Source organism: Oncorhynchus masou, chromosome 23 (genome assembly GCF_036934945.1).
Source record: "Oncorhynchus masou masou isolate Uvic2021 chromosome 23, UVic_Omas_1.1, whole genome shotgun sequence".
Taxonomy (NCBI): Eukaryota; Metazoa; Chordata; class Actinopteri; order Salmoniformes; family Salmonidae; genus Oncorhynchus; species Oncorhynchus masou.
The window spans coordinates 47868210-47892648 of NC_088234.1; the positions used below are offsets into that span (position 1 = coordinate 47868210).

Here is a 24439-nt window from a genome sequence, read left to right on the forward strand (position 1 = left end):
GCAAGGAATTTCAAACCTGAATGGGTAAAACCCACAGGAGATGTTTGGTTACACCAGAATGGGCGGTGATCGCATTCCTGGCTGACACGTTTTGCTTTCACTGCATCACAATGCAGAATCAAACCACTAAACTCAATCTGGTGGAACATTCACCAATATCCTCGCCACAATATATTCCTCAAAAAACACATACACACACTTACTATATTGCCTTTGCAAACAAGGTCACTGTCAGCGTAACATGTGAGAAGAGATTGCTGTTTTCATTGGATTTAGTGTGCTTATGATGTTTCATCACCTGTTTTGTGTTACAGGCCTATAGGTGTCTAATGGACAGTGGAGGGCAGGTACAGTACTGTAAACCTACCTGGATCACCATTGCGACCTCTCTTTCCCCTCGACCCAGGACGCCCTGGTTGAGAAACAACCGGCAGTTAGTCACCGGTTACGCTCCACACCCACTAAAGCAATATCCCTTTACCCAGGCTGGGCCTACTCATACCAAGCCAATATTAAAAAAGACAGAAATGAAGCATTGCGTTGCAAGCTCGTGCACAACGCTAAGAGATGGGATGCTCGCCAAACCACGCCCATCCAGCAAAGGCGGAGTTACTGATGGGCGGAGCAAACATTTTGGGGTGCTCCGATAATTATTATGGGGGTGAGCAGCCCCAGACGCAAAAGCCTAAACCCTCAGCACGTAAGCATGGGGAAGCAAGCATGGAATCTGATTCAAGCAGCATTCTGGGCTCACCATCACATCCTGTTGGCCAGGTCGGCAGGCCGCTCTGGGACATCTACAGACAGCATTGGTACAAAGGCATGGCACTGCAAATATAGCCCATGTGATGGCGCCCACACAACTCCAGTAATACAATGCAGGGGTGCTGAGGACAAAGCTTTACACGCTACGGGCCAAAGGCGACACATGCAACACAGACAGACACACACATAAAAGAGGAAGTTGTTTCGATGCAATGATATCGAGCAAGCCAAGCACCAAGCTTCTCTTCAGTCGAGCTAAATGCTGTCAAACTGCGACTGACACCTGTTGTCCTACTTATGTAAGAAGCTGGTTGCGGTCGGAAATGGATGTATAATGTTGCATGTCTACATGCAATCTCTTGGGCGTGTCCCGTCCCTCACCACTTAAAATAAATAGTTCAGAGGGCAAGCATCTACCCAACACTGGGCAGTGGAGGCTCCTCGGAGGAGGAATGGGAGGACCATCCTCCTCAGTGAATTTCATAAAAATAAGAATAGTAAAACATTTTAAAAGTTATCCTTTTTAGATAAAACTATACTAAATATATTCAAATGGCACCAAATAATTGATTAAAACACACTTTTTGCAATGAAGGTCTACAGTACTCTGTAGGGTAGCACCATGGTGCAGCCGGAGGACAGCTAGCTTCCGTTCTCCTCTGAGTACATTGACTTCAATACAAAACCTCGGAGGCTTATGGTTCCCACCCCCTTACACAGTAACTAAGACAACTTCCGGAGGACATCCTCCAACCTATCAGATCTTTTGAGGAATTAACTGAAATTATGTCCACCGAATCACAGAAGGAATCTAGTACTGAAAGCATAAGCTACAGCTAGCTAGCACCGTAGCACATAAAAAGAGAGAAAGACAATAGTTGAACAGTTTTGAGCAAATTAATTTCTTCCAAAATGAAGGAGAAGCAAGAGAGAGATAGAGAGATTGTCCCTTTTGTTCACTTCCAGTTTCACTTACTTAGCTAGCAAATGCAGCTAGCTAGTTTAGCCTACTCAAACACCCTGCTCAAACAGAGGGATGCTATGTTAGCTAGCTGGCTATGACTATCAGACAACACTGGAACACTTCCAAGTCACGGTAAGCTTTTGGTTTTACTCATTTATTGTCACTCCTTACTGACTGTACACTGTAACGTTACTGCATGATTGTAGTGGGTTTACTAACGTGTTAATTCTATTAACTAACTACTACTATCATTCCGCCAATTCAGATGAAAAACGGTTCTTAAATGGAAGCAAATGGAACGAAACAGGGATAAACATACTTGAATTTGTCCAATAGAAACTCTTGTTTGCAACTGTTGGAATAATGATTACATCCTATATCAACTAGATGCAGGCAAAAGTGTGCAAGGCAGAATTGAATGTGTCACTGTCTGTCTCACCCTGTGGGCACCTACGTTGTAAACCTTCATTCATAGGCTAGGTTGTAGCAACCTCATGATGGGTATAGGGAAAATTTGAGTATCATGTAGTAGCCTAAACCTATCGCTGTTACGTTGAACTGGGTGAATGGAATGTGAATGACAGCCATCCAATATGCTGTAATAGAAATAAGGCCATGCAAATTAAATAATAAATGTCCTCCCTCATCTTAAACAGCACCGACCGCCAGTGACAATGAGTTTTGGTTTGAGTGATAGTAATGTCTGTCTTCAACTCCACAACAGACACAAAGCTTGTTCTCTCTGCACAATGAAAGTTTCAGTGTCACCTCCTCCTTCAAAACTAATAACCAAAACACATACTTTTTTTTAGGGGTGGGGGACATTTTCATATCCATCCACAATAACTCAAAACTTCAAAAAGGCTGTCATATCCCTAGCTTGAGGCTAAATTCACATGACCTTTCGTGTCGGTTGAGTACACTGGATCAGAGGCCTATGGGCAGGTGGGTTACCATCTTGAGATGATCCATGTCCTGCGATATATATCCAGGAATAACCCACAGAATTCCGGTGCTGAAAATACCCTCCCAACCCCCTCTTCCTGAGCCAATCTCCTGGATTCCCTGCTTCTCCAATTGCCCTTGTAAACAAGTGGCCGGCACAAATGTGAAATGTACTGTAAGGGTAGTAGAAAGTTTCCAATACACTAGACCAGATGGAAGAAACCACGGGGTGATATGGAATAGGCTGCAGTCTAAGGGCACTGTCTGTTTTAGCCTTATGTAAGATATAGCCAATACCCAGGGGTCAGTCTCATTGGACATTTTTAGGGTGAGAACCTTGCAGCATTGGAAAAAGTCAGCTTTGTGCTGTGGAAAGTCTGGAGCCATGCTATTGAATGGACCGTGGTAGTGCTAATGCTGAAAAAGAACACCCTTGCTCTCATCCTGTTGCATCTTAAAGCCGGGCTGGATATGGTTGTTCGGCACTTTTATTAAAGATCATCCAGGACAGGTTGATGCTGGAAGTGTTGTCGGAGGGACCAGTAGGGGGCACTGCTTTCAATAGCCAAAAGTACAACAGGGTGTGTGCCACAGCCAGGTGATAATTTAACGATGCTATTTTGGGCAGAAAAAGGGTCAGATTTCATTATCAACAGAACTTGCTCTACCACACACACCGAAGGGCTATCATAAATCGCATAATGTTCAAGACACGAAACATTCACATTCCCTGATTTTTGAGGGGAAACTAATACTTTGCAGTAACAGTCAATAAATTTTGCTCTCTGTAAATGTACTTTTACACTTTTTCAGTTACAATTATGCAAACAGAGGACAGGATTTACTCAGGGGGTTGTAACTGTTGAAGAATAAAAAGGGACTGAACTTTTGCACCTCTGTCAATGAGAGAAAAACGTCCACCTCTTATTGAAATCTGGAAAAATCATTCTGCAAAATTCATGCCTCTTCACTATGGTTATATATAACCTTGTCATATGTATATATATAAACCTTCTCGTGGATATGCGGCTGTCCTAAAGGCGTGGGAGATTAGTTGACTTCTTTTAAAGAATGGGATTGGCCTCTGCCTGCACCTCTGCACCTCTGCCATCCACAGGGAACCAATAAACGCTAACAACGGCCCTATCAGGTTCCCAGTGCTCCACAAAAATATCACGTTTAGACAAATCAACAGTTCATCACAAATCCCTTCCTCTGCTCATTTCAGCTGATCCTGGGGAGAGAGTCCATGTGAAAAGACAGCATGTCTAGAACAGTAGACAGCAAGCCAGAGGGAGCCAAAGTTAAGCAGAGAGATCCAAGACAGACGTCCCGCCATCCACTCAGTGTATCCAAAGGGGACAGTTCACAGACCCGTTCACAAGGAGCCCTTGTAGGTTTGTTGCCTTGTTAAACATGGCTCATAGTTTTAAAGGCGCAAGCGATTTTTTTTGGCTCATGCTTCGCTGACGTCGTGTTATGAGAAAATGTCACAGTGAAAAGAGGGGAGGCCAATGTTCATGAAAAGATGCTCTATACTACTACTGAGAAATGACTTCTAAACCCCACGAGTGATATTGCTTTGGCCATCCAACAAAAGCAGAATATTGTGTACACGTTTCAAATGGAACACAAACATACACATCCAGACACATTTCCTATGTGCCGTTTAGTGTATAAGCTTGTTCATGGCGAAAAGGTGAGTGTAGATGCATGGGGAACTCTGGCTCCATTAGTTACCATGGAACATGGAAGCCATTGGAAAATAACTTTAGATAAAGAGTCAATAAGCTAAGGGGGAGTGGGGGAACCAAATGGTGTACCCCATTTAAATGCCCCACCCCCTCCAATGGTTTACATACTGTACAGTGTGCAGAGCGAAGTGTGTCTGTGCAGAGAGAAGTGGCCAGATTGATGAATACATGTAAAAGCACTGCAATATAAGACCATGAGAAAATCTTCAAATGCTGCGAAGTAAATTACCAATGTAATAAGAATGACTTTCTGTTGTTGGTTATCAAAGCAGGGTAACACCGATCACAGTAGGCCTGTCTAAATTACCACTGGCCATCTAAGTGGATGGAAAAACTGTTTCAGTGTCAACTTAAACGACCAGATGGAAAGCATGCAGAAAAGATATTGAACTATATATATATATATATATATGTTAAATAATACCATCTTTGAGAAGTAACAATCAAATAAAAGCTAGACAGTCAGGTAGAATTAAACATAAAAAGGGCATTCAGGACACATGACCATTGATTTTGTGTTTGAGCAGAGGAACACAACATTAGCCATGGAAAAATGTATAGATTTTCAATAAATTAGCTTTAAAACTGCAAAATTGTCTCTCAGCTTCATGCCAAACTGTGTAGAATTGCTGGTAATTAGCTTTACAACAGCAAAAAATGTCTCTACACCGCCAAGATAGCATATTAGCTAGAAAGCTATGTTTACACATCATTTTCCAATTAAATGTAGAGGTCAAAGTGATGAAACTGTCTAACAAATCTATTGATTTTAAAATGTTGATTACTTCTCTTTGTAATTATTATTCACCTCATGACAAGACAAAACGTGACTTCATTTTTTTTACTAACATATGATGGGAGTCCCTGGTTGCAAGTTTAAAAAGTTTGAAAGGACCTGTCTTTTACTTTCTGCACACAAATAAAACATCTTGATTCAGTCCATCACCATTCCTGGAATGTCTGAAAGAGAGAAAATGGGAGCACACCTATGCCGATTGGCTTGGTTGAGACTGAAATATTTTCCCAAACAACTGTTGGACCAGAGAACGTCACTAAGCCTGAGATTAAATAATTACACAGTGCCTCTTAAAGCAGATCACCACAAAGACGCCATTGTGTTTGTGCCAGAAAAGCCACCATTAATCTGACTTTACCATTATTCTCCCAAATTGCTCTCGGGAGGGAGAGCAATACATTTAAAAGTTGAACAGCCCTCCAGACTGGGCAGAAAGGCTTCCTCCACTCCATTGAAGTGAGTGGTTTATTGGAGAGGTGCAGAAATCTCCCTTTGTTTCTACAACCGCCATATTTTCCTCTATTTAAATCATGGACTTGAAAAAGCAACAAATGAATTGTGGCTCCAGTGGAATCTAGTTCCAATTACAGGTTCTGGTTAAATTCCAAGAGCAGGATCTGTTTCAGGGGTGTCAAACTCATTCCATGGAGGGCCTAGTGTTTGTGGGTTTTTGGTTTATCCTTCCAATTAAGACCTAGACAACCAAGTGAGGGGAGTTCTTTACTAATTAGTGACCTTAATTCATCAATCAAGTACAAGGGAGGAGCGAAAACCAGCAGACACTCAGCCCTCTGTGGAATGAGTTTGACATATGTAATCTATTTGAACACCCTCAGATAGCTGTACCCATCCGCCTTTGACTTGTGAGTACTGTATGTACTTGCAGTTTATTAATGGTTTTGCATGTCTAGTGATGAAAGATACTATAAATGTAGGCTGCTGTACATTAGTATTTTGGTGTTCCTATGAATGCCCTCACCAGCACCACAAGCCATGTAGACAGCCTGGAACGCACCCACTGGCTTGAAAATGAACGCAGGCACAGCTGACTTCAATAGGCTCATTAAGGGTGTGGCTGGCTACTCAATCAGCCACCACACTTTTCAGCTGCTGGGTTCCCTCACGAGAGAGAGAGAGAGGCCTCAGAGCATGGGTAGCTCTGTTTGCTGAACATTTAGGTTGTAACCTTCTTGGCAATAAAAGTGCTTTTGTTTTGAATTTACCCTCTATTTGAAACCTAGCCTAGTTCTGGTCAGTGGCACCACACCTCCCCACTGGCTTCCACATTCAGTGGAAATTGCTGGCAGAGCTCTACCGGATGACCTTGAGCTAAGTTGTGTTTCTGGTACATTGCTCCTTGGAGGTTTAGATGGCAAAGACAAGATAACTGCAAGTATAGTGTGTGAGTGGCTGGAAGAAAATGGTGCAAGGTTCCTTCTGGACTTCATGTAAGATTAACCAAAAAGTGAGTGGAATTACATGCATACAGCAAGCACTATCTGAAATGGTCACTAAAGGCAGTTGATGTCATGCGCTTCTACCTTTAGGAGAAGAATTGTTGGGCTGAAGATGAACAGTGGAGCACTTTTGATCTCCCTCTATTCCCAATAAGTCTACTAGTGTCCTTGAAGACCTCCCTGGTCTGTATGAATGGCGTGGAGAAATCACACACCATTTGACTCTGTGCCCTTGCTGTCGTGATGACTGGTGTGGCAGCTGTGAAATGGATTAACAGTGAAAATGATGCCCACGTCCTCATGAATCCTGATGCCCATGCGGTCTTACTGAAGACGATTGACTCAGTTACAATAGTTGCGACCACACCAAACCACAGTTAAGGACGTGGCGCAGGTTCTATCACTCACTCTGCAGAAGAAGACTTTCCTTCCATGGTGGTCTGCTGGAGCTGACTTGCTGCTAGCCTGTTCAGTGTCAACCAGAAGAGCCTGCACAGTCACTGCCCTTATGCCTTAAATAAGTCATGTGCCACTGGGGCTGCCACAGAAGAAATCCTCTACCCTACTACTGGGGCACCACTACAAGCCATGTGGTCAGCCTGGAATGCACCCATCAGCTTGAAGCCTTGGGATGGGTGATCTACGAGCCTTCCTCATGAGAAGGAAGTGTGGCGCCGTGAGGGGCACCAGCACCACAAGCCATTTAGTCAGCCTGGTATGCACCCACTGGCATGAGAACACAGGCACAGCTGACTTCAAAAGGCTCATTAAGGGTGTGGCTGGCTTCTCGATCAGCCACCACACTTATCAGCTGCTGGTTTCGCGCAAGGCCTGAGTGAGCAGGTAGCTCTGTTTGCAAGTTATTTGCTGAACATTTTAATTTAGGTTGTAACCTTTTTATAGGGTAAATTCAAAACAGAGCTTTTATTGCCTATCATGAGCCGCCTATCAGAAATCTTGCTCTGAGTCCAATCCCACAAACCAGGTTTGAGAAGTTAGCGAGGTGACTGACTTTGGTCAACTGAGTTCACGGTACCATGAAAGTGGCTCACCTTTTAGCCAGGCACATTTTTATATGGCAATGAATCCTTCAGAAATAACCTGCTCTGGGGTAGGTTAATACATTTATCCTGAATGAAGTTTCTAGACCACGAGTTGGGGACCAATGTAATCAGATAGCCTCCCTCACGCAAAGAATGGTATAGTTGTCCTGGATGGCAGGGAGCTCAGCCCCAGTGACGTAGTGGGCCATACGCACCACCTTCTGTAGCGTCAAGCAACCAACCATAGCAGAAACATGATCCATAGATGGCAGTTCCCATTCAAGTCAAGACTGGCAGCCATTGTTAGTATACCCATGAGTTTAACAGTCAAATTGCCAGGATAAGAGGTTCCAAAACCATTTTATTGATTAAACTATATGGCAACAAGCTGTTCCACAGAAGGTGCGATAGGAGTGTGATAAGCACACCAATGACGGCACTTAGAAAAGCCTATTTCACACCATTGCCTTCTGAATTTGCAAGATAACCTTTCTTTCATTCACCGAAAATTAAAATGTGGCACTGACTCACCCATGGATTTATGTTTCAGCATTGTCTCAATTAAGAGGGTGCCATTCGATTAGCCATGTGCGACATTGCAAGCCTGCTAGAGTTGGCAGCAAGAGGGCGAGCAATATCCATCACCGTAGTATGGCTGAAGCCTGACCTGGAATGTGAAGCTAGCTTTATAAAAGCCTGAGTAGATCTAGCTTGCTTCGTAGTAATCCACTCTAGTCAGTGGCAGTACAACTCCCTACTGGCTGCCACACTATGTAACTAACACTGTACCCAGAGCATCTGAAACATACATTTAAAGCATAAACTATGTCATTAGACAATTAGGTTAAACAGCAGTGCTGCAGGATACTAGGTTACATTTCCCTGACTTGCTAATTCACATAATCATTGGAAATACACCATCAGGCTTTTGCAACTGAGCATTGGTTTTAATGAGGGTTCACCCTGTCTCCTCTTTCATTGACTTAATAGCGGGTTTGCATTCAAATTGTACTGAAGTTTCATTCAAGCTGACTTGATTTTCTTTTGTACAGACGGAGCGGTTGTTGAACTTTAAGGCCATGAATTAACAGGACCCCAAAGTGGCACAGTGGGGTGGGGGGGGGGAAGCGATTGGACTTCATTGCCAGAGGAGGCCTTTGAAAAGACAGGAATGTGAAATGGAGGGCAACCTCACCTTCTTAAAACACCACAGCTACTGGTCTGCAGTTCAGGCTCACACAAATAAAGCTATGATCAACAAAAGGGATAGGATTGTACTAACACCTGCATAATCCGGCAGATGTTAAAGAAATTAGGCTCTTACTTACTTTAAAACAGGGAGGGACCGCGGGAAACGGGGAAAGTCCACTGAGCAAATACGTGCTGTGTTTCAGGAGCTTTCACCAGCGAACTCCGGAAAAGCCTCCTCAACGCCTTCAAGGATGCTCCCACTGTAACCCTAGAAGGCCTTAATGTAGCTGTTAAATAACCTTCACAGGTCCACGGGCCCGTCATGAAAACCTATATGTCATGCACTGCGCACTTCCTAAAGCTGTTTGTTATCAGCCAAAGGAAACAACTCATTGGAGTGATTTGAATGCATGGCTGGGAGAGCACGTGGCAGCTACATTTCATTTGCTTATGTTTAAAAACATCAGGAGTTATTTGGACATTATCCTGTAGTTTTTGGACCGGGGCCCAAAGTGGGTGAGTTTAGTTTTGTCAGAGGTGGAGAGGTTTAAGGGCAGACCAAGTGCTCTGTTTGCTAGGGTTTATTGGGAGGGATTTGGTATAGTACTGTAGAGCTAAATACAATGCTTAGCAAAGAATTACTGGAGCAAAAAGCTTATGATAGGGAAACTGTTAGGGCTCTCTTGATTTCCTCTCATCTGATTGTTTAATTGCGATTATTTACCATGCCTACTTCCCCAAATAAAATGCTTAGGACTTGATATTATCTCGGGAAGCTTATGTCAATCTGTCCAAATAGTTTGCCGCCTAAAGGTTACCTCAATGCCAGTACCTAGATTTTGGATTAGGAACAATAACATTAATGTACAGTACTTCCTCTCTTACAGCTTTTTAATAATAGACCTGGCACATCTGCATGGTGGGCCATGGAACATACGACTGTTAGCTACAGTACGTAGCTAGCAACAACAAAGCGCCATGCTCTTCCCCTTGTCCACACAGGCAGGAGGCGTCAATGAGAGGAAACCCCAGCACTCCTTGACCCGCAAACATTATTTACCCAAGACAAATGGCAATGTGGGTCAAGTTAAAACAACATCTCTACCACGGGGGACAAAACATTTGAGCACTTTGGAATGTTTTATGCTTTCAACAGTAAATGCATTATGCAAGCTAGCATTCCTCCATTCATCCTTTCAGGGCTAATGTGTATGCATATCCACTGACGGCTTTGCTGAGAGATGGATTTGAGACGTGATCTAGGTGTGTGTTATTGTTTTCAAAATCTGATGAATGAATCAACAGTTGACCCCTGTAAAAACAGACCTACAAAAACAAACAAGGTAAGGTACGATACATAAGCCATATCAACAGGTCGCCAAGACATATCTATGGAATATTTTGTCATGTCTGCAAATGACTTATGCATACAATTCTAGAGTTTCAAGAGTTATGAATACGTAAAACCATGCAGTTGATGTTTACTCTTATAATCCTTCGTTTTTTTCAAGCTGACATTATGGATTTACTGCGAAGAACCTTTTCTTGGCTGTGACCACCAAGGGTTGCTGCAGTTAGCATATTATATATGACATCAGTGCTCCATATATCTCAGTGTGCTGCTGACATATATCATAATTTGGTCCAAATCACAGCTTGACTTCTACATGGCATATTAGTCATATTCATAATCTCTCTAGCTCTTAAAACAACCAAAACAAGCTTGTTAGGTTCCCTGAGGTTCCACTTCCATAACGACTTCTCTCATCTTTCAGTGCTGAGTTAGACACATGCATCCACCCAGCTAAGACACACTGGTAATGTGACATAGCACAGACATCAGAACTCTCCTAGGACCACCGGGTTGGAGGCTCAATCCCCACTTCAATTCATAACCAACGACTCTGCTGCCAAGAGCAAAAATGAGGTGCAATGTGGATTTTAGGAGCCAATGCCTCTTCCTATAGGGTTACAAGAGAAAGAAGGGGGGGGGGGGGTTGCCGTGCTTGAAGTTATTAAAACAGAAGCTCCGAGAGCAGACATTGGTTGCATTGCTGAAATAAATGGGGAAGAACTCAATGTCTTTACCATGTGTGCCATGTGCGTCTTTACCAAGGGTTGGCATTTGGCCAGCTTTACACTACACACCGAGCAGTGTTAAAAGGGGCTTTAAATGAGTATTGGATAATTAGAAAAACAGAGGCAGCAGTGGTATAAACAACTCAAATCTTACCTGCTTAAAGTGACCACAACACAGCCTGAGTTTGATTATAAGAGGAACAACCCGGAATTGTAGGCCTACAAATCTAGAAAGGAAAAACAGTGTACGAGCAAAAATATTTTACCCTGTCTTAAAAGATTTGTATCTCTATGTGTTTGATATTTGAGCAGTAAAGACTGTCAGAGGTAATAAAGCTAACGGCCAGTGCCTGGGGTTATCTCCATGTACACCAGAATGTATCCAGCCCCGATGCTAGAGTTATTACCAGTTGGACACCAATGTGCACCGAGTCCTTGAAGTGTTCATGCAGCTCGGAGAACAGTAAGATGAGCTTCTGATTCTATCGAAGCTCCTGCCGGGCCTATTTTGCCTCACAGAAAAATTGCTGCAAAGCTTGGCCTTCGGATACTCTGAAATAATACCCTGTCTACAAACTGCCCCGTCCCTCATGTCCCCCTGCCTCACTCTGTCAGAGGACCCTGAAAGTCAGAAAAGAGCTAGAATTAAAAAAGCATCCAGTGCTCCAACCACAGGTATGCAGCCACATCTACAGTATGTTACAATGTCAGTAGTGAGAAAAGGTCCATTGCACTAAGTCTGCTGTTTGTCATTAGCGTGGACACCGCAATGTCACAAGTTGAGGCTCATGTGTTGGAAATGTGTTGGAAACTGTCATCGGGCTCATTAGTCAAAGCAGTGGATCCTGTGGCCAAACAAATTAATCAAACACACAGCTGTGGTGGCTGTAAACAATCTACTAACATTTCAAAACAATGCAGCAACACTTAACTTAATCGCTTAAAAGGACATTTCCACCAGAATACAGAATACATCTTACGGGGATGATTTCTGTATTTTGAAAGTTAAACTGTATCTTCAAAACTTGATTGCTGACAAGCAAAACATTTTGGGACTATATCAACAATGGACGAATAGTTTTTGGGTGGAGATTTTCCATTAATTAATTCATTTTCCATTAATATCGTTGTGAAGTGATGTTGAGTTTGAGACATATACCTGTGAGGGAATGAAAATAAGAACTGCGCAAAGAAAAGTGGTCTAGTATGGCTTCTGAGAAATAAAGAATTATGTCCCGGTCTGTCTACGAAGCTCGGGTCAGTCACTCTGTATTTTCCCATAAAGAATGTTTATTGGTGCTGCTATATAATTTCCACAAATTATGACCAAGCACATTCAGACCAAGATGGAGGACTTCAGACCACAGGATATCACTGCACTTCCCCTGAGAAATATCAAGACTGTGCCCAATCAATTGTCTATTTCTGTCACCCCGCCCCCCCCCCCAAACAGAATATCAAAATAAACACAGGCCTGATGAAGGATGACATGTCCACAGCAAAGACAAACAAAGTGAAAACCCAAATCACACGAAGCATCAGGTTTCGTCCTCGAGAAGGTGGAAGCCTAAATGGGAAAAACAGACTTGGCCGCAAACACAAGCGTACGTCCAGCAGAGTGGAGTTATGACTGACAAGACATTCTCACATTCCTTCAACCACAACCCCCCTGAACCCCATCTCCCCCTTCCCCTCCTCACTACTCCCTCCTCCCTTTCAGCTGGAACAGAGGTTCTGAGATTTGTCTCATAAAACTGAGCAAAAACAAAACAGTATCAAACATGAACCATGCCTAATGCTGCTTGTAAATTGTTACCGCTATTAGCACCGATCCCTATTGCTTAGTTAAGGACTGTTGCCAGGGGCATGATAACATTTTCTTCACCCCTCTGGGTTGCATCTCTAAATGATAATCCTGTACAACCACACGAGAGTAAAGGACCACAATAAAGATAAGCTCTGTGTGGCACCAAATAAAACGTAACGTTTTCAGGTGTGTATGTGTGTGTGTTTGGGTGGGGGTGGGGGGGGGGGTATTATCAGGTTATTATTGGATTCAATATTTTAGGTTAAAACAAGTTTGAGGACTCCATTCGTAATCAAAATGGGACGGTGGCATGTTCATATTTCTGAGAACGGCAGAATCTTTTTGAGTATCTCTGGCTTTGTTCTATATTTGCGTCATGTCGTCATGGGGATGTCAAAGGGGAGGCGCCATTCATTCTAAATCTGTAGAGATTTTTAAAAGCTGAATTTCTCATCTGTCTCATCTGTCCCTGTCTGGCCGTAACTACAGACAACACTGACCAGAGTCAGTTCCCAGAACCTGCTCTGTCAATACAAACATCCACCTCTCTCTCTCTCTCTCTTTCCAGATGTCTTCCGCTGCTACACAGAAGACAGACCTGCTGTGATCTTCATCTGCCTCTCATATCCACTGAATGCTCAGGCATTTACCTCTGCAAACCTCAAATCACCCCTATACCCTGCACATGCCACCCCAGCTGTGAACCCCTGAAACCCAAACTTGGAGTAGACCAAGGGTCCCCCTGAGACTGGATCTCTCCCATAGACCAAACAAGTCCTAAACCTGCCTACTGGTCTCTCTCAAAAACACTGCTGGCGCTGGTCTCAGACTGGCAGGTAGGGTTGCTATGGGCCTCTGGGCCTGCCCTGCCAACAGCAGTTGTTCTCCATGGATATGGGTGACATGGACAAAGAGGTGGATAGGTTTCAATCAGATTTTGCATTCCAGGAGAGTCAATCAAGGTGCATAGATTCCAGCTCACACTCCCTTTGGGAGACAGGACAGAGATCTGTTTCCACCTGGGAACCTATTCCACTGTAGTTCCATGCAATGTGGGAAAAAGGCCAGAGAATGAGAAAGGGACTGAAACAGCTCTGTTTAAACACACACACACACACCAAAGTTCACGGCTCCACAAAGCATACATTATTTGTGTATTGATTCAACCAAAAGAGTGTTGTGATGTTCTAAAGTGGATCTACGAAATGGATGTCAAAACACTGTCTAACTAATAGGTTTGAATGGCTGCGTAAAGCACATACACAACAGTCTGAAGAGACCCGTCACGTTACACACACAATAATAAACCTCTGTGGCGTAGTGACCCCCTCCATGTACACACGCACACTCAAAAAACATTATACAACATCAATAAACAAGGAACAGGCCTTGTTTGTCTCCATATCCAATTTAACTGGAGCATATGGACTCTCTCACAGTCCACAGCAGAAATTAGGCATGTCTCATTTCAGAGAACTCCCATAAGGAACACTTGCTCCAGGGCATTCCAAAACACGAGGAAGTCAGCTCTTCAGAGAAAACATGTCCAGCCTCCATCTTACACTCTACTCTAGGGGCTCAACAGGCTCCACTCACAGGCCAAAGGAGAAAACTTCAGGTAGGTACAGCCTCAGGTTTCTGAAAAGAGGAGGAAAAGCTCAGGGAATTTCTGAATTGATCAGTCAGAAAATGATTTGCGCTGAGAACATCTAGATGATAGAGGTTGAGTTTTTTCAACAATATTACCTATTGTATATTATGAGGACAATGAGGATGATTTAATTCTCTGCTTAACATCAAAATGCATGAGCGTTTGATCACGCTCAAGAACAGCCTTCCCACGTTCGAGACATGTTATAGAAGTATTACATCATTCATATGCCTCAAGCCCGTCCAATCAGTCTCCAACTACTTCTCCCTACTTCACCAGATCCAATTATGACGATTGTCTGGTGGATCATCTGGCCACAGTCATCATCCATGACTGTGTAAAATAAGGCCTTTTAATGTAAAATATGAAAGGAGTGGGGGTATATGACATTGGGGTGATCTCTGGTCATGCACCGGGAATTATAGACTTCAAACCATGAAATATGGACCCCAGGCCAGAAATGAACTCTAATAAAACAATACCGAACTGCACCGGATTCCTTGGGGTGATAATTCAAATCTTGACATTTCCGGACAAAGGAAGCTCCAGGATATAGAAGTGGGCCTTTCTCTGATAATGCTGGAGCTGGTGACCACATGGGCTCACAAACCATATGCTGTCTGATTATTATCTCCAGAACACAATGGGTTCCCCTGCGCAACGCCTGCCATTCTTCAGCCCTGCATCTCAGATTGGCCAAGCAGAACCCCTGACCAAACTCCCCCATCACTACTGCAGTGCCCACCTCCACTACAAACTACAACCACATAGGTATGGTGCTGCAAGCTAGTGAGTCATGGAATCCATTTTGGCTCGCTGGAGTGAGACCAATCCACCATGGCTACACAGTGGTGTCCAACACAGCTCTCTGTTAGCCCTCATAATCTGGGATATCCATGTCACCACACCTCAGTAATCACAGGAGGCTCAAGCGTGACGGCAAATACTGATAAAGAGGCCTATCTTTAAGCTTCCAATTCACTGAGGTTGTCTCCAAGCCTACTGAAATAGCTAGCCTTTTGAAGTTCTCTCTTATAGAGTCAGTATTATGATGGTAGTGTAGGCCTGTTTCACAAAAGGAAACAAACTTTGGTAACTAGGTCAGAACTGACACACATCACAAGCTGGGCCAGGGAGATTCAACCTGTTGCCAAACACAGGTGTTTGCATCTCCTGAGTCCATTTCATATCAGAGGCATGGACACCCATGACCCACAGCCAAACATTTCCGACAGGCTGCATATTACCCAGGCTTCCTAGGAAAAATGCTGCGTCCAGTGTTCTCTGATGAAATATCCCACATGGCTCATTGCTGAGGGCCGCATTTGGTCTTCAAGGCCGCACTGAAAATTATATTATAAATTATATTTGCCTGCCGTCAAAACGAGCTAAAACAGTCTATCCAGGACTAGCCGAGGCTGCAGATCCAACTTTTCTGGACCCCTCATCCCAACAGCTAAAGGTCCCGAAGCTTCTGCGCGTGTGCGGGATTCTCTACTTTACACACGTCTCTGCTCTACTCGTAGAGAACAGGCTACACTGGCAAAAGGTGCTTGTTTTACACACACATTTTTGTGTTCACCCTCCCACATTTCTCACAGAATAATTTTTTGGGGTTTTGTTTCCTGGTGAAATGTCTATGCAGCATCTGCATCGTAACCATTTGATCTCAGTCAGTTTCATCTGGATATGCATCTTCTTGAGTTATACAGTGTTGTTTCGAAGTACCCTACAGTGTTGTTTCAAAGTAGCCTACAGTGTTGTTTCAAAGTAGCCTACAGTGTTGTTTCAAAGTAGCCTACAGTGTTGTTTCAAAGTAGCCTACAGTGTTGTTTCAAAGTAGCCTACAGTGTTGTTTCGAAGTAGCCTACAGTGTTGTTTCAAAGTAGCCTACAGTGTTGTTTCAAAGTAGCCTACAGTGTTGTTTCAAAGTAGCCTACAGTGTTGTTTCAAAGTAGCCTACTGTGTTGTTTCAAAGTAGCCTACTGTGTTGTTTCAAAGTAGCCTACAGTGTTGTTTCAAAGTAGCCTACAGTGTTGTTTCAAAGTAGCCTACAGTGTTGTTTCGAAGTAGCCTACAGTGTGGTTTCGAAGTAGTCTACAGTGTTGTTTCAAAGTAGCCTACAGTATTGTGTTGAATATGTACAGCAAGCAAATGTTTAAAGTAGATGGTGTTAACAAATTGTAGCATAGCCTGCCTGTGTGTAGTTTCAATTGAAGCACATACAGTTGAAGTCGGAAGTTTACATACACCTTAGCCAAATACATTTAAACTCAGTTTTTCACAATTCCTGACATTTAATCCCAGTGAAAATTCCCTGCCTTAGGTCAGTTAGGATCGCACCTTTATTTTAAGAATGTGAAATGTCAGAATAATAGTAGAGAGAATTATTTATTTCAGCTTTTATTTCTTTCATCACATTCCCAGTGGGTCAGAAGTTTACATACACTCAATTAGTATTTGGTAGCATTGCCTTTAAATTGTTTAGTGATAGTGATAGAAAAACTAATTTTAATGACTCCAACCGGAGTATATGTAAACTTCCGACTTCAACTGTATTTTGCATAGTGGCGCACACTGTTGAGTTTTGGCCACATGACTAAACAATTTGACCATTTGCACAATCACCCCTGAAATCGAATAAGAAAATAGGTGGTATTTTTTGTCTTACAGTAACGTTATACTATGCTATTATAGTCGGTTCTGTTATGTAGAATACTATCATTATGTGACCTTGCAGACATTGATTCAGCGTTGTTCAAACTTTATTAAACAAACATAATTTGCCAGAGTAGCCTATTCTCAACAAGTAGAGCAGAGAATGTGCGTAAAGTAGAGAATCCCACACATGCTCAGAAGCTTCGGGACCTTTAGCTGTCGGGAAGAGGGGTCATGACAAGTCAGATCCACAGCCTTTCCCTTCTATAATGTATGGATAGTTCACCATTTCTAACACAAAACTTAACACAGTATGTCTTTGGCACGTCTCTACCATCTAAGCATCTTCAGTAATTGAATGACCCATACATTGTTGGCTGTATTATAGATGGCCACTGTTACCTCCGCTCCTCCGCTCTCTCCACTGGCTTCCAGTTGAAGCTCGCATCCGCTACAAGACCATGGTGCTTGCCTACGGAGCTGTGAGGGGAACGGCACCGCAGTACCTCCAGGCTCTGATCAGGCCCTACACCCAAGCAAGGGCACTGCGTTCATCCACCTCTGGCCTGCTCGCCTCCCTACCATTGAGGAAGTACAGTTCCCGCTCAGCCCAGTCAAAACTGTTCGCTGCTCTGGCCCCCCAATGGTGGAACAAACTCCCTCACGACGCCAGGACAGCGGAGTCAATCACCACCTTCCGGAGACACCTGAAACCCCACCTCTTCAAGGAATACCTAGGATAGGATAAAGCAATCCTTCTCACCCCCCCCCTTAAATGATTTAGATGCACTATTGTAAAGTGGCTGTTCCACTGATGTCAGAAGGTGAATTCACCAATTTGTAAGTCGCTCTGGATAAGAGCGTCTGCTAAATGACTTAAATGTAAATGTAAATGTTACCATGGGGGAGAGAAACGCATCTGCCCTCTTCGACCAACCCCCAGTGGATTAGACTCTAACATAAGTTCCCTGTCGAGCTGATATTGATGACGGGTAAACAGGGGGGGATGCAACCCACACAAACAAAACCTCCACACACACACAGCGGGGGATCTAATCCTGGATTACTATGAAGGGCCTTGACAGGCTGAGAACACTACTTGCCCCCCTACCCCGCAGCCCCCATCACCACCTCAACCTGGCTGTGAAAGCCTGTCTGCCCCCCTGGCCTGGCTCTGAGCTGGGGGATGTAGTGAACTACAGTAAATTATGATATCAAGTTTGGTGGGTCTGTGCCTGGGAGAGCAGAGGGGGTGCTTTATCCGGAGGGTGTTTTACATTTCACTGTGAGGCCCTGCTCTTGGCACCAAAACATGGAGGGGGAAACCACCGGCCATATCAACAAGCTAGCAGTCACGCTGGCACTTCCGTGTCAGAAAAATCCCACAAAGAGAGAGAAGGCCCAAGGTGGACCTTAAACAAGCAAAACAGGTCTTTGAAGAATTTTAATAGAGTTTATATTCATAACAGTATCTGCCTTGGTTCATTATATAACAGCAAAACAGACTTCCGCTCTCAAAAATACATTCAAAATGCTATGACTGAGTATGCTTTGAAGTAACGTTGTTGCTTTTATTCCCCTAGTCACAGGTTCCTTTAGGCAATTAGAAGGTCTCCATCTGAAAAGAGATTCAAACCTCCAGAAACGTCTTTATCACTCTGATTAAAAGGGACTTCTAACAAATAAAGCAGCTAGCTACCATCTTATTCATTACTGTGAACGTGGTGTGGGAGAGTGGCCAGTTTGAAGTACAGTGGAACAGAGTCTCCTGAGGTCAAAAGGGCAGACTCGGGTCACAGCAGTTGTGGGACACTAATGTACACAGCGTATGTGACATGTACACTAACCCTCAGATCTGAAGACGCACCATGGCCGAGAACACCAACTCTCCTTTTGTCTCGCGGGCACACACACACACACACACACACACACACAGCTAACACAAACATTTAAAACACACATCTGCCAGACAACCCACCGAGGGGCTGTTCTGTAAAGAGGGGCCACCGATGCTGGCTCGTCACAGGTCTCCAGCACTGTAAATATCCTTGTTTATCTTGGGGACATCAAATGGCTGTTTAACGGATAGATGAGCAAACCAACTGTCTGGACGGGGGCCTTTTTCTCCCAACGACTGGCAAGCCTCTGTTAGGTCGCCCTTCTCACCCCTCTCTCACCCTCCTCCCTGCTTTCGGTGCACAGGCTCTCTCATTTCACAGCTGGGGAAGTCATTGTGACGGATTGGTGTCATCATCTCCCCTCTCTCACAGCCCCAGGGGACACAGCAGCAGCGATGACCTCTGACCCCTAGATAAGGGCCTCCAGGTACCAGAGATACAGAGCCAGATAACCTCTATTCACAACAACTGACAATGCCCTCTGATATCTGAGGGAATGTGTCATTATAACTGCTAGGAACTAGGGCCCTATTTCCACTATGAGAGATGAAAGGAGCAGAATGGCAGAAGACATTTCTACTTTCAATTCACATGACATCCTTACCTTTCGTTGTGGCTGGCAAGGCAACATTTTTGGTCCGCAGCTCAAATTGACCATAAGTATAGCCAGTAAGCACAAGCTATTTAACAATCCGAGCAAGTTTTCTTCTAAAACATGTAAAAAATATTGAATAATACAACAATCCACAAGCATGTGCAGACAAGTCTAGTGTTTAGTTTCTCGTCTGTACATATTACATTAGCTGAGAATACACAGCTAACTCCGGCTAGCTAGCAAGCAAGCTAAATAACTAACATTAACAACATGCTTCATGATCAAGTAACATTCGCATATCAACAATGAACCTTTACCCCTCCAATACGAATATAAAAGTACACTAGATGGTAAGTTTACAAGTAAAGTTGGTGGGGCTAGCTAAAGCTCTTTAAACATTTGAAGTAGTGTTAAAATGTAATTTTTAATTCTCATCGAAAGTCAGTAGATTTTTGTCAGAAGTTGTGGTAGTATTGGTCAGTAGTTATGTGGTTCAGTAGTTGTGGTCAAACGTTGTTTGGATATGGTTAGTAGTTAAATGTATGATTAGAAGTTGTGTGGTCAGAAGTTGTGTTGTTGTGGTATGTCATTGTGTGGTTGAGGTCAGGAGTTGTATGGTTGTGGTCAGAAGTTATGTGGTTGAGGTATGTCATTGTGTGGTTGTGGTCGCTAGATGTGGTCAGAAGTTGTGCGGTTTAGGTCAGAAGTTGTGTGGTTGAGGTCAAAAGTTGTGTTCAGTAGTTATTTGGTTCAGTAGTTATGTGGTTCAGTAGTTGTGTGGTTGTAGTGAAAAGTTGTATGGATATGGTAAGTAGTTAGATGTGTGGTCAAAAGTTATGTGGTTGAGGTATGTAATTGTGCAGTTGAGGTCAGAAGTTATGTGGTGGCTGTCAGAAATTGTGCAGTTGTGGTATGTAATTGTGTGGTTGTTGTCACTAGATATGGCAAGCAGTTGTGTAATTGCTGTCATAAGTTGTCAAGTTGTGTTATGTAATAGTGTTAGCGGTCAAAACGGCAGCTGTTTGAGAAAGTTTGAAAAACACGTGGCAATTCAGTTACAAAAACAGCTGTACCGTAAGTTCCGTATGGAATATTTTGATTCCCGCCAACAGCTATGAATAGCAGAGAAGTAGACGAATATCCCATACGCTCTAACTTTTTGACTAACTTGTTGCGGTGTTGGTCAAAACGAAAGTTGTTTGCAAAAATGTTACAGAAAATGGCGTTGATGCGGTTACTTAAACTGCTGCAACTTTTAATGTGAATATAATTATTTGTCCAAACTCCAGATTTGAGTAGCAGAGAAGTAGACGAAGCTGGTAAGCTTACCCACCAATTAACATTATCATACCGTGTAATTCATATTACAATATAGGCTACACAGCTAGCTATCTAGCTAGCTAAACAAAATAATTTCTGAATTCTCATACAAATGTACTGGCTGTAGCTGAATGATGATGTTTAGCTAAACTATAACTAGATACAGTAAGAGATCTTAAAGCTCAGACACACCAGTAGGATTGTCAAACATTTGCCTGCCGACAGAACTTATCACCTCTGAACAGAATGTCGGCAGTGAATCTCTTTTCTGTTCACACAGCAAAGACCTTGGAAGTCATCAGCCAATCAGCCTTATTAAAATAGTCCTAACCAGAAGGTGGCAGTGAATGTTTTGTTTGGCAACACATCTGTGCATATTGCTTACGGTCTAGATTCAAAGCTGTCTGCACTAAAGTTGCTATTTTGTAGAAAGCCCTTGTTGATACTACCCAGATGGCCACAGCTAGATAACTAGCAAGCAAAAGAAAACACCATTTGTCAACTGCAAAACATACAGAATGCTGCAGCACGGGTACTGACCAAGACCAGACAAAGAGCACACATTACAACAGTTTTAAGGTATCTGCACTGGCTGCCTGTGAGCTTTAGAATTCATTTTAAGATTATTCTATTGGTTTTTAAATCGATCCACAATTGTGCACCCCAATACATGTCAGACATGCTTTTGGGTTATGTACCCAGGAGGTCCCTCAGGTCCTCTGCCACTGGCCTTTTAACTATCCCAAAGCCTAGGACCAAGAGGCATGGAGAGGCAGTCTTTAGTTATTATGCCCCCCAGCCTCTGGAATAGCCTGCCAGAGAACCTGAGGGGGGCCGAAACTGTGGACATACAAACAGTACTAGTCAAAAGTTTGGACACACCTACACATTGAAGGGTTTTTCTTTATTTTTTACTATTTTCTACATTGTAAAATAATAGTGAAGACATCAAAACTATGAAATAACTCGTAGGGAATCATGAAGTAAACAAAAAAAAGTGTCAAACAAAACTACTTCATGAAGCGGGTTGAGAGAATGTCAAGAGTGTGCAAAGCTGTCATCAAGGCAAAGGGTAGCTACTTTGAAGAATCTCTAATATAAAACATATTTTGATTTGTTTAACACTTTTGTTTACAAATGATTCCACATTTTATTTCATAGTTTTGATGTCTTCACTATTATTCTACAACGTAGAAAATAGTAAAAAATAAAGAAAACCCCTTGAATGAGTAGGTGTGTCCAAGCTTTTGACTGGTACTGTACTTAAAAGAGATCTTAAAACACACCTTTCAGCTTTCCTTTTCCTTTGGATGCTTTTTAGTAGTTTCATTTTTATTGTTATTCTTTCGTTTTTTTAATCCTCTTATGTTTGTTGTGTAGAAAGTATTTCAGTTTTTCTGAAGATGACAAAAAAACAACAACAATTGAATTTATGCTCCATAGTCCCATACTGCCAATGTAGCTGTTTCATGGAAATGAGCTAATACATTGTGATGTAAATCATAATCACTAGCTACAGTGGTTAACTAATTTGAAGAAAGTATGTTGTGTTGTGTGCATTGCGTCCGTGCACTTAGCTAGCTACCATTCTATCCCACAATGCATATGAATTGTGACTGGCTCATCCGTTGATATACTGCATGCAGAAAACACCCTGTTTTTTCCCTTATTTTAGACATATTGGGACTCATCCATAAAGTTCACTCAAGTTTGCCAAAACGCACCTGGAAGCACCTGGATGATCATCAAGACTCTTGGAAGAATGTTCCATGGACAGATGATTCAAAAGTATAACCTCCATTCAGTTTCTTTTTTATCCTTTAACTATTAAAAACAAACCCACTATGCTTGAAAATATGGAGAGTTGTACTCAGTAATTGTGTTGGATTTGCCCCAAACATAACACTTTGTATTCAGGATGAAATGTGAATTGCTTTGCCACATTTTTCGAAGTGTTACTTTAGTGCCTTGTTGCAAACAGGATGCATGTTTTGGAATATTTGTATTCTGTACAAGCTTCCTTCTTTTCTGTCAATTAGGTTAGTATTGCAACTACAATGTTGTTGATCCATTCTCAGCTCTCCATTAAACTCTGTAACTGTTTTAAAGTCACCATTGGCCTTAAAGTCACAATTTCTTCCTCTCTGGCAACTGATTTAGGAAGGACGCCTGTATCTTTGTACTGGGTATATTGTTACAACATCCAAAGTGTTTGTAATAACTTCACCATGTGCAAAGGGATATTAAAATGTCTGCTTTTTTCATTTCACCCATCTATCAATAGAGGCACTGTGGTGGAATCTGTTTTAAATTCACCGCTCGACTGAGGGACCTTACAGATAATTGTGTGTGTGTGGGGTACAGAGATGAGGTAGTCATGGTAAACACTATTATTGCACACAGAATGAGTCCATGCAACTTATTATGTGAGACACATTTCTACTCCTGAACTTATTTACGGTGTATTCGGAAAGTATTCAGACCCATTGACGTGTTCCACATTACAGCCTTATTCTAAAACGGACTGTAAAAAATGTCCCCTCATCAATCTACAGACAATATCCCATAATGACAAAGCAGGTAAAAACTGAAATATCTCATTTACATACAAATTCAGAACCTTTACTCAGTACTTTGTTGAAGCACCTTTGGCAGCAATTACAGCCTCGAGTCTTCTTGGATATGATGCTACAAGCTTGGCACACCTGTATTTGGGGAGTTTCTCTTGTTGTTCTCTGCAGATTTTCTCAAGCTTTGTCAGGTTGGGTGGGGAGCGTCGCTGCACAGCTATTTTCAGGCCTCTCCAGAGATGTTCGATCTGGTTCAATTCTGTGCCACTCAGGGACATTCAGAGACTTGTCCCGAAGTCACTCCTGCGTTGTCTTGGCTGTGTGCTTTGGTTCGTTGTCCTGTTGGAAGGTGAGCCTTCTTTCCCGTCTGAGGTCCTGAACGCTTTTCATCAAGGATCTCTCTGTACGTTGCTCTGTTCATCTTTGCCTCAATCCTGACTACTCTTCGATTCCCTGCCGCTGAAAAACATCCCCACAGCATAATGCTGCCACCACCATGCTTCACTGTAGAGGTGGTGCCAGGTTTCCTCCAGATATGATGCTTGGCATTCAGACCAAAGAGTTCCATCTTGGTTTCATCAGACCAGAGAATCTTGTTTCTCATCAACCGAGAGTCTTTAGGTGCCTTTTGGTAAACTCCAAGCGGGCTGTCATGTGCTTTTTACTGAGGAGTGGCTTCCGTCTGGCCACTCTACCTTAAAGGCCTGATTGGTGGAGTGCTGCAGAGAGGGTTGTCCTTCTGGAAGGTTCTCCCATTTCCACAGAGGAACTCTGGAGCTCTGTCAGATGGCCCATTGGGTTCTTGGTCACCTCCCTGACCAAGGCCCTTCTCCCCCGATTGCTCAGTTTGACTGGGCGGCCAGCTCTAGGAAGAGTGTTGGTGGTTCCAAACTTCTTCCATTTAAGAATGATGGAGGCCTCTGTGTTCTTGGTGACCTTCAATGCT

At 43.0% G+C, this 24439-nt stretch overlaps 1 long non-coding RNA gene across 1 annotated transcript in view; it reads right to left on the reverse strand.

Moving 5' to 3' along the window:
- Positions 1–366: 366 nt before the first annotated feature.
- Positions 367–24439, reverse strand: part of LOC135510960 (uncharacterized) — a 48938-nt gene continuing 24865 nt past the window's right edge. The window contains exon 3 of the long non-coding RNA XR_010451192.1: positions 367–412. This is a non-coding gene — a long non-coding RNA (uncharacterized LOC135510960). The remainder of the gene's footprint in view (positions 413–24439) is intronic.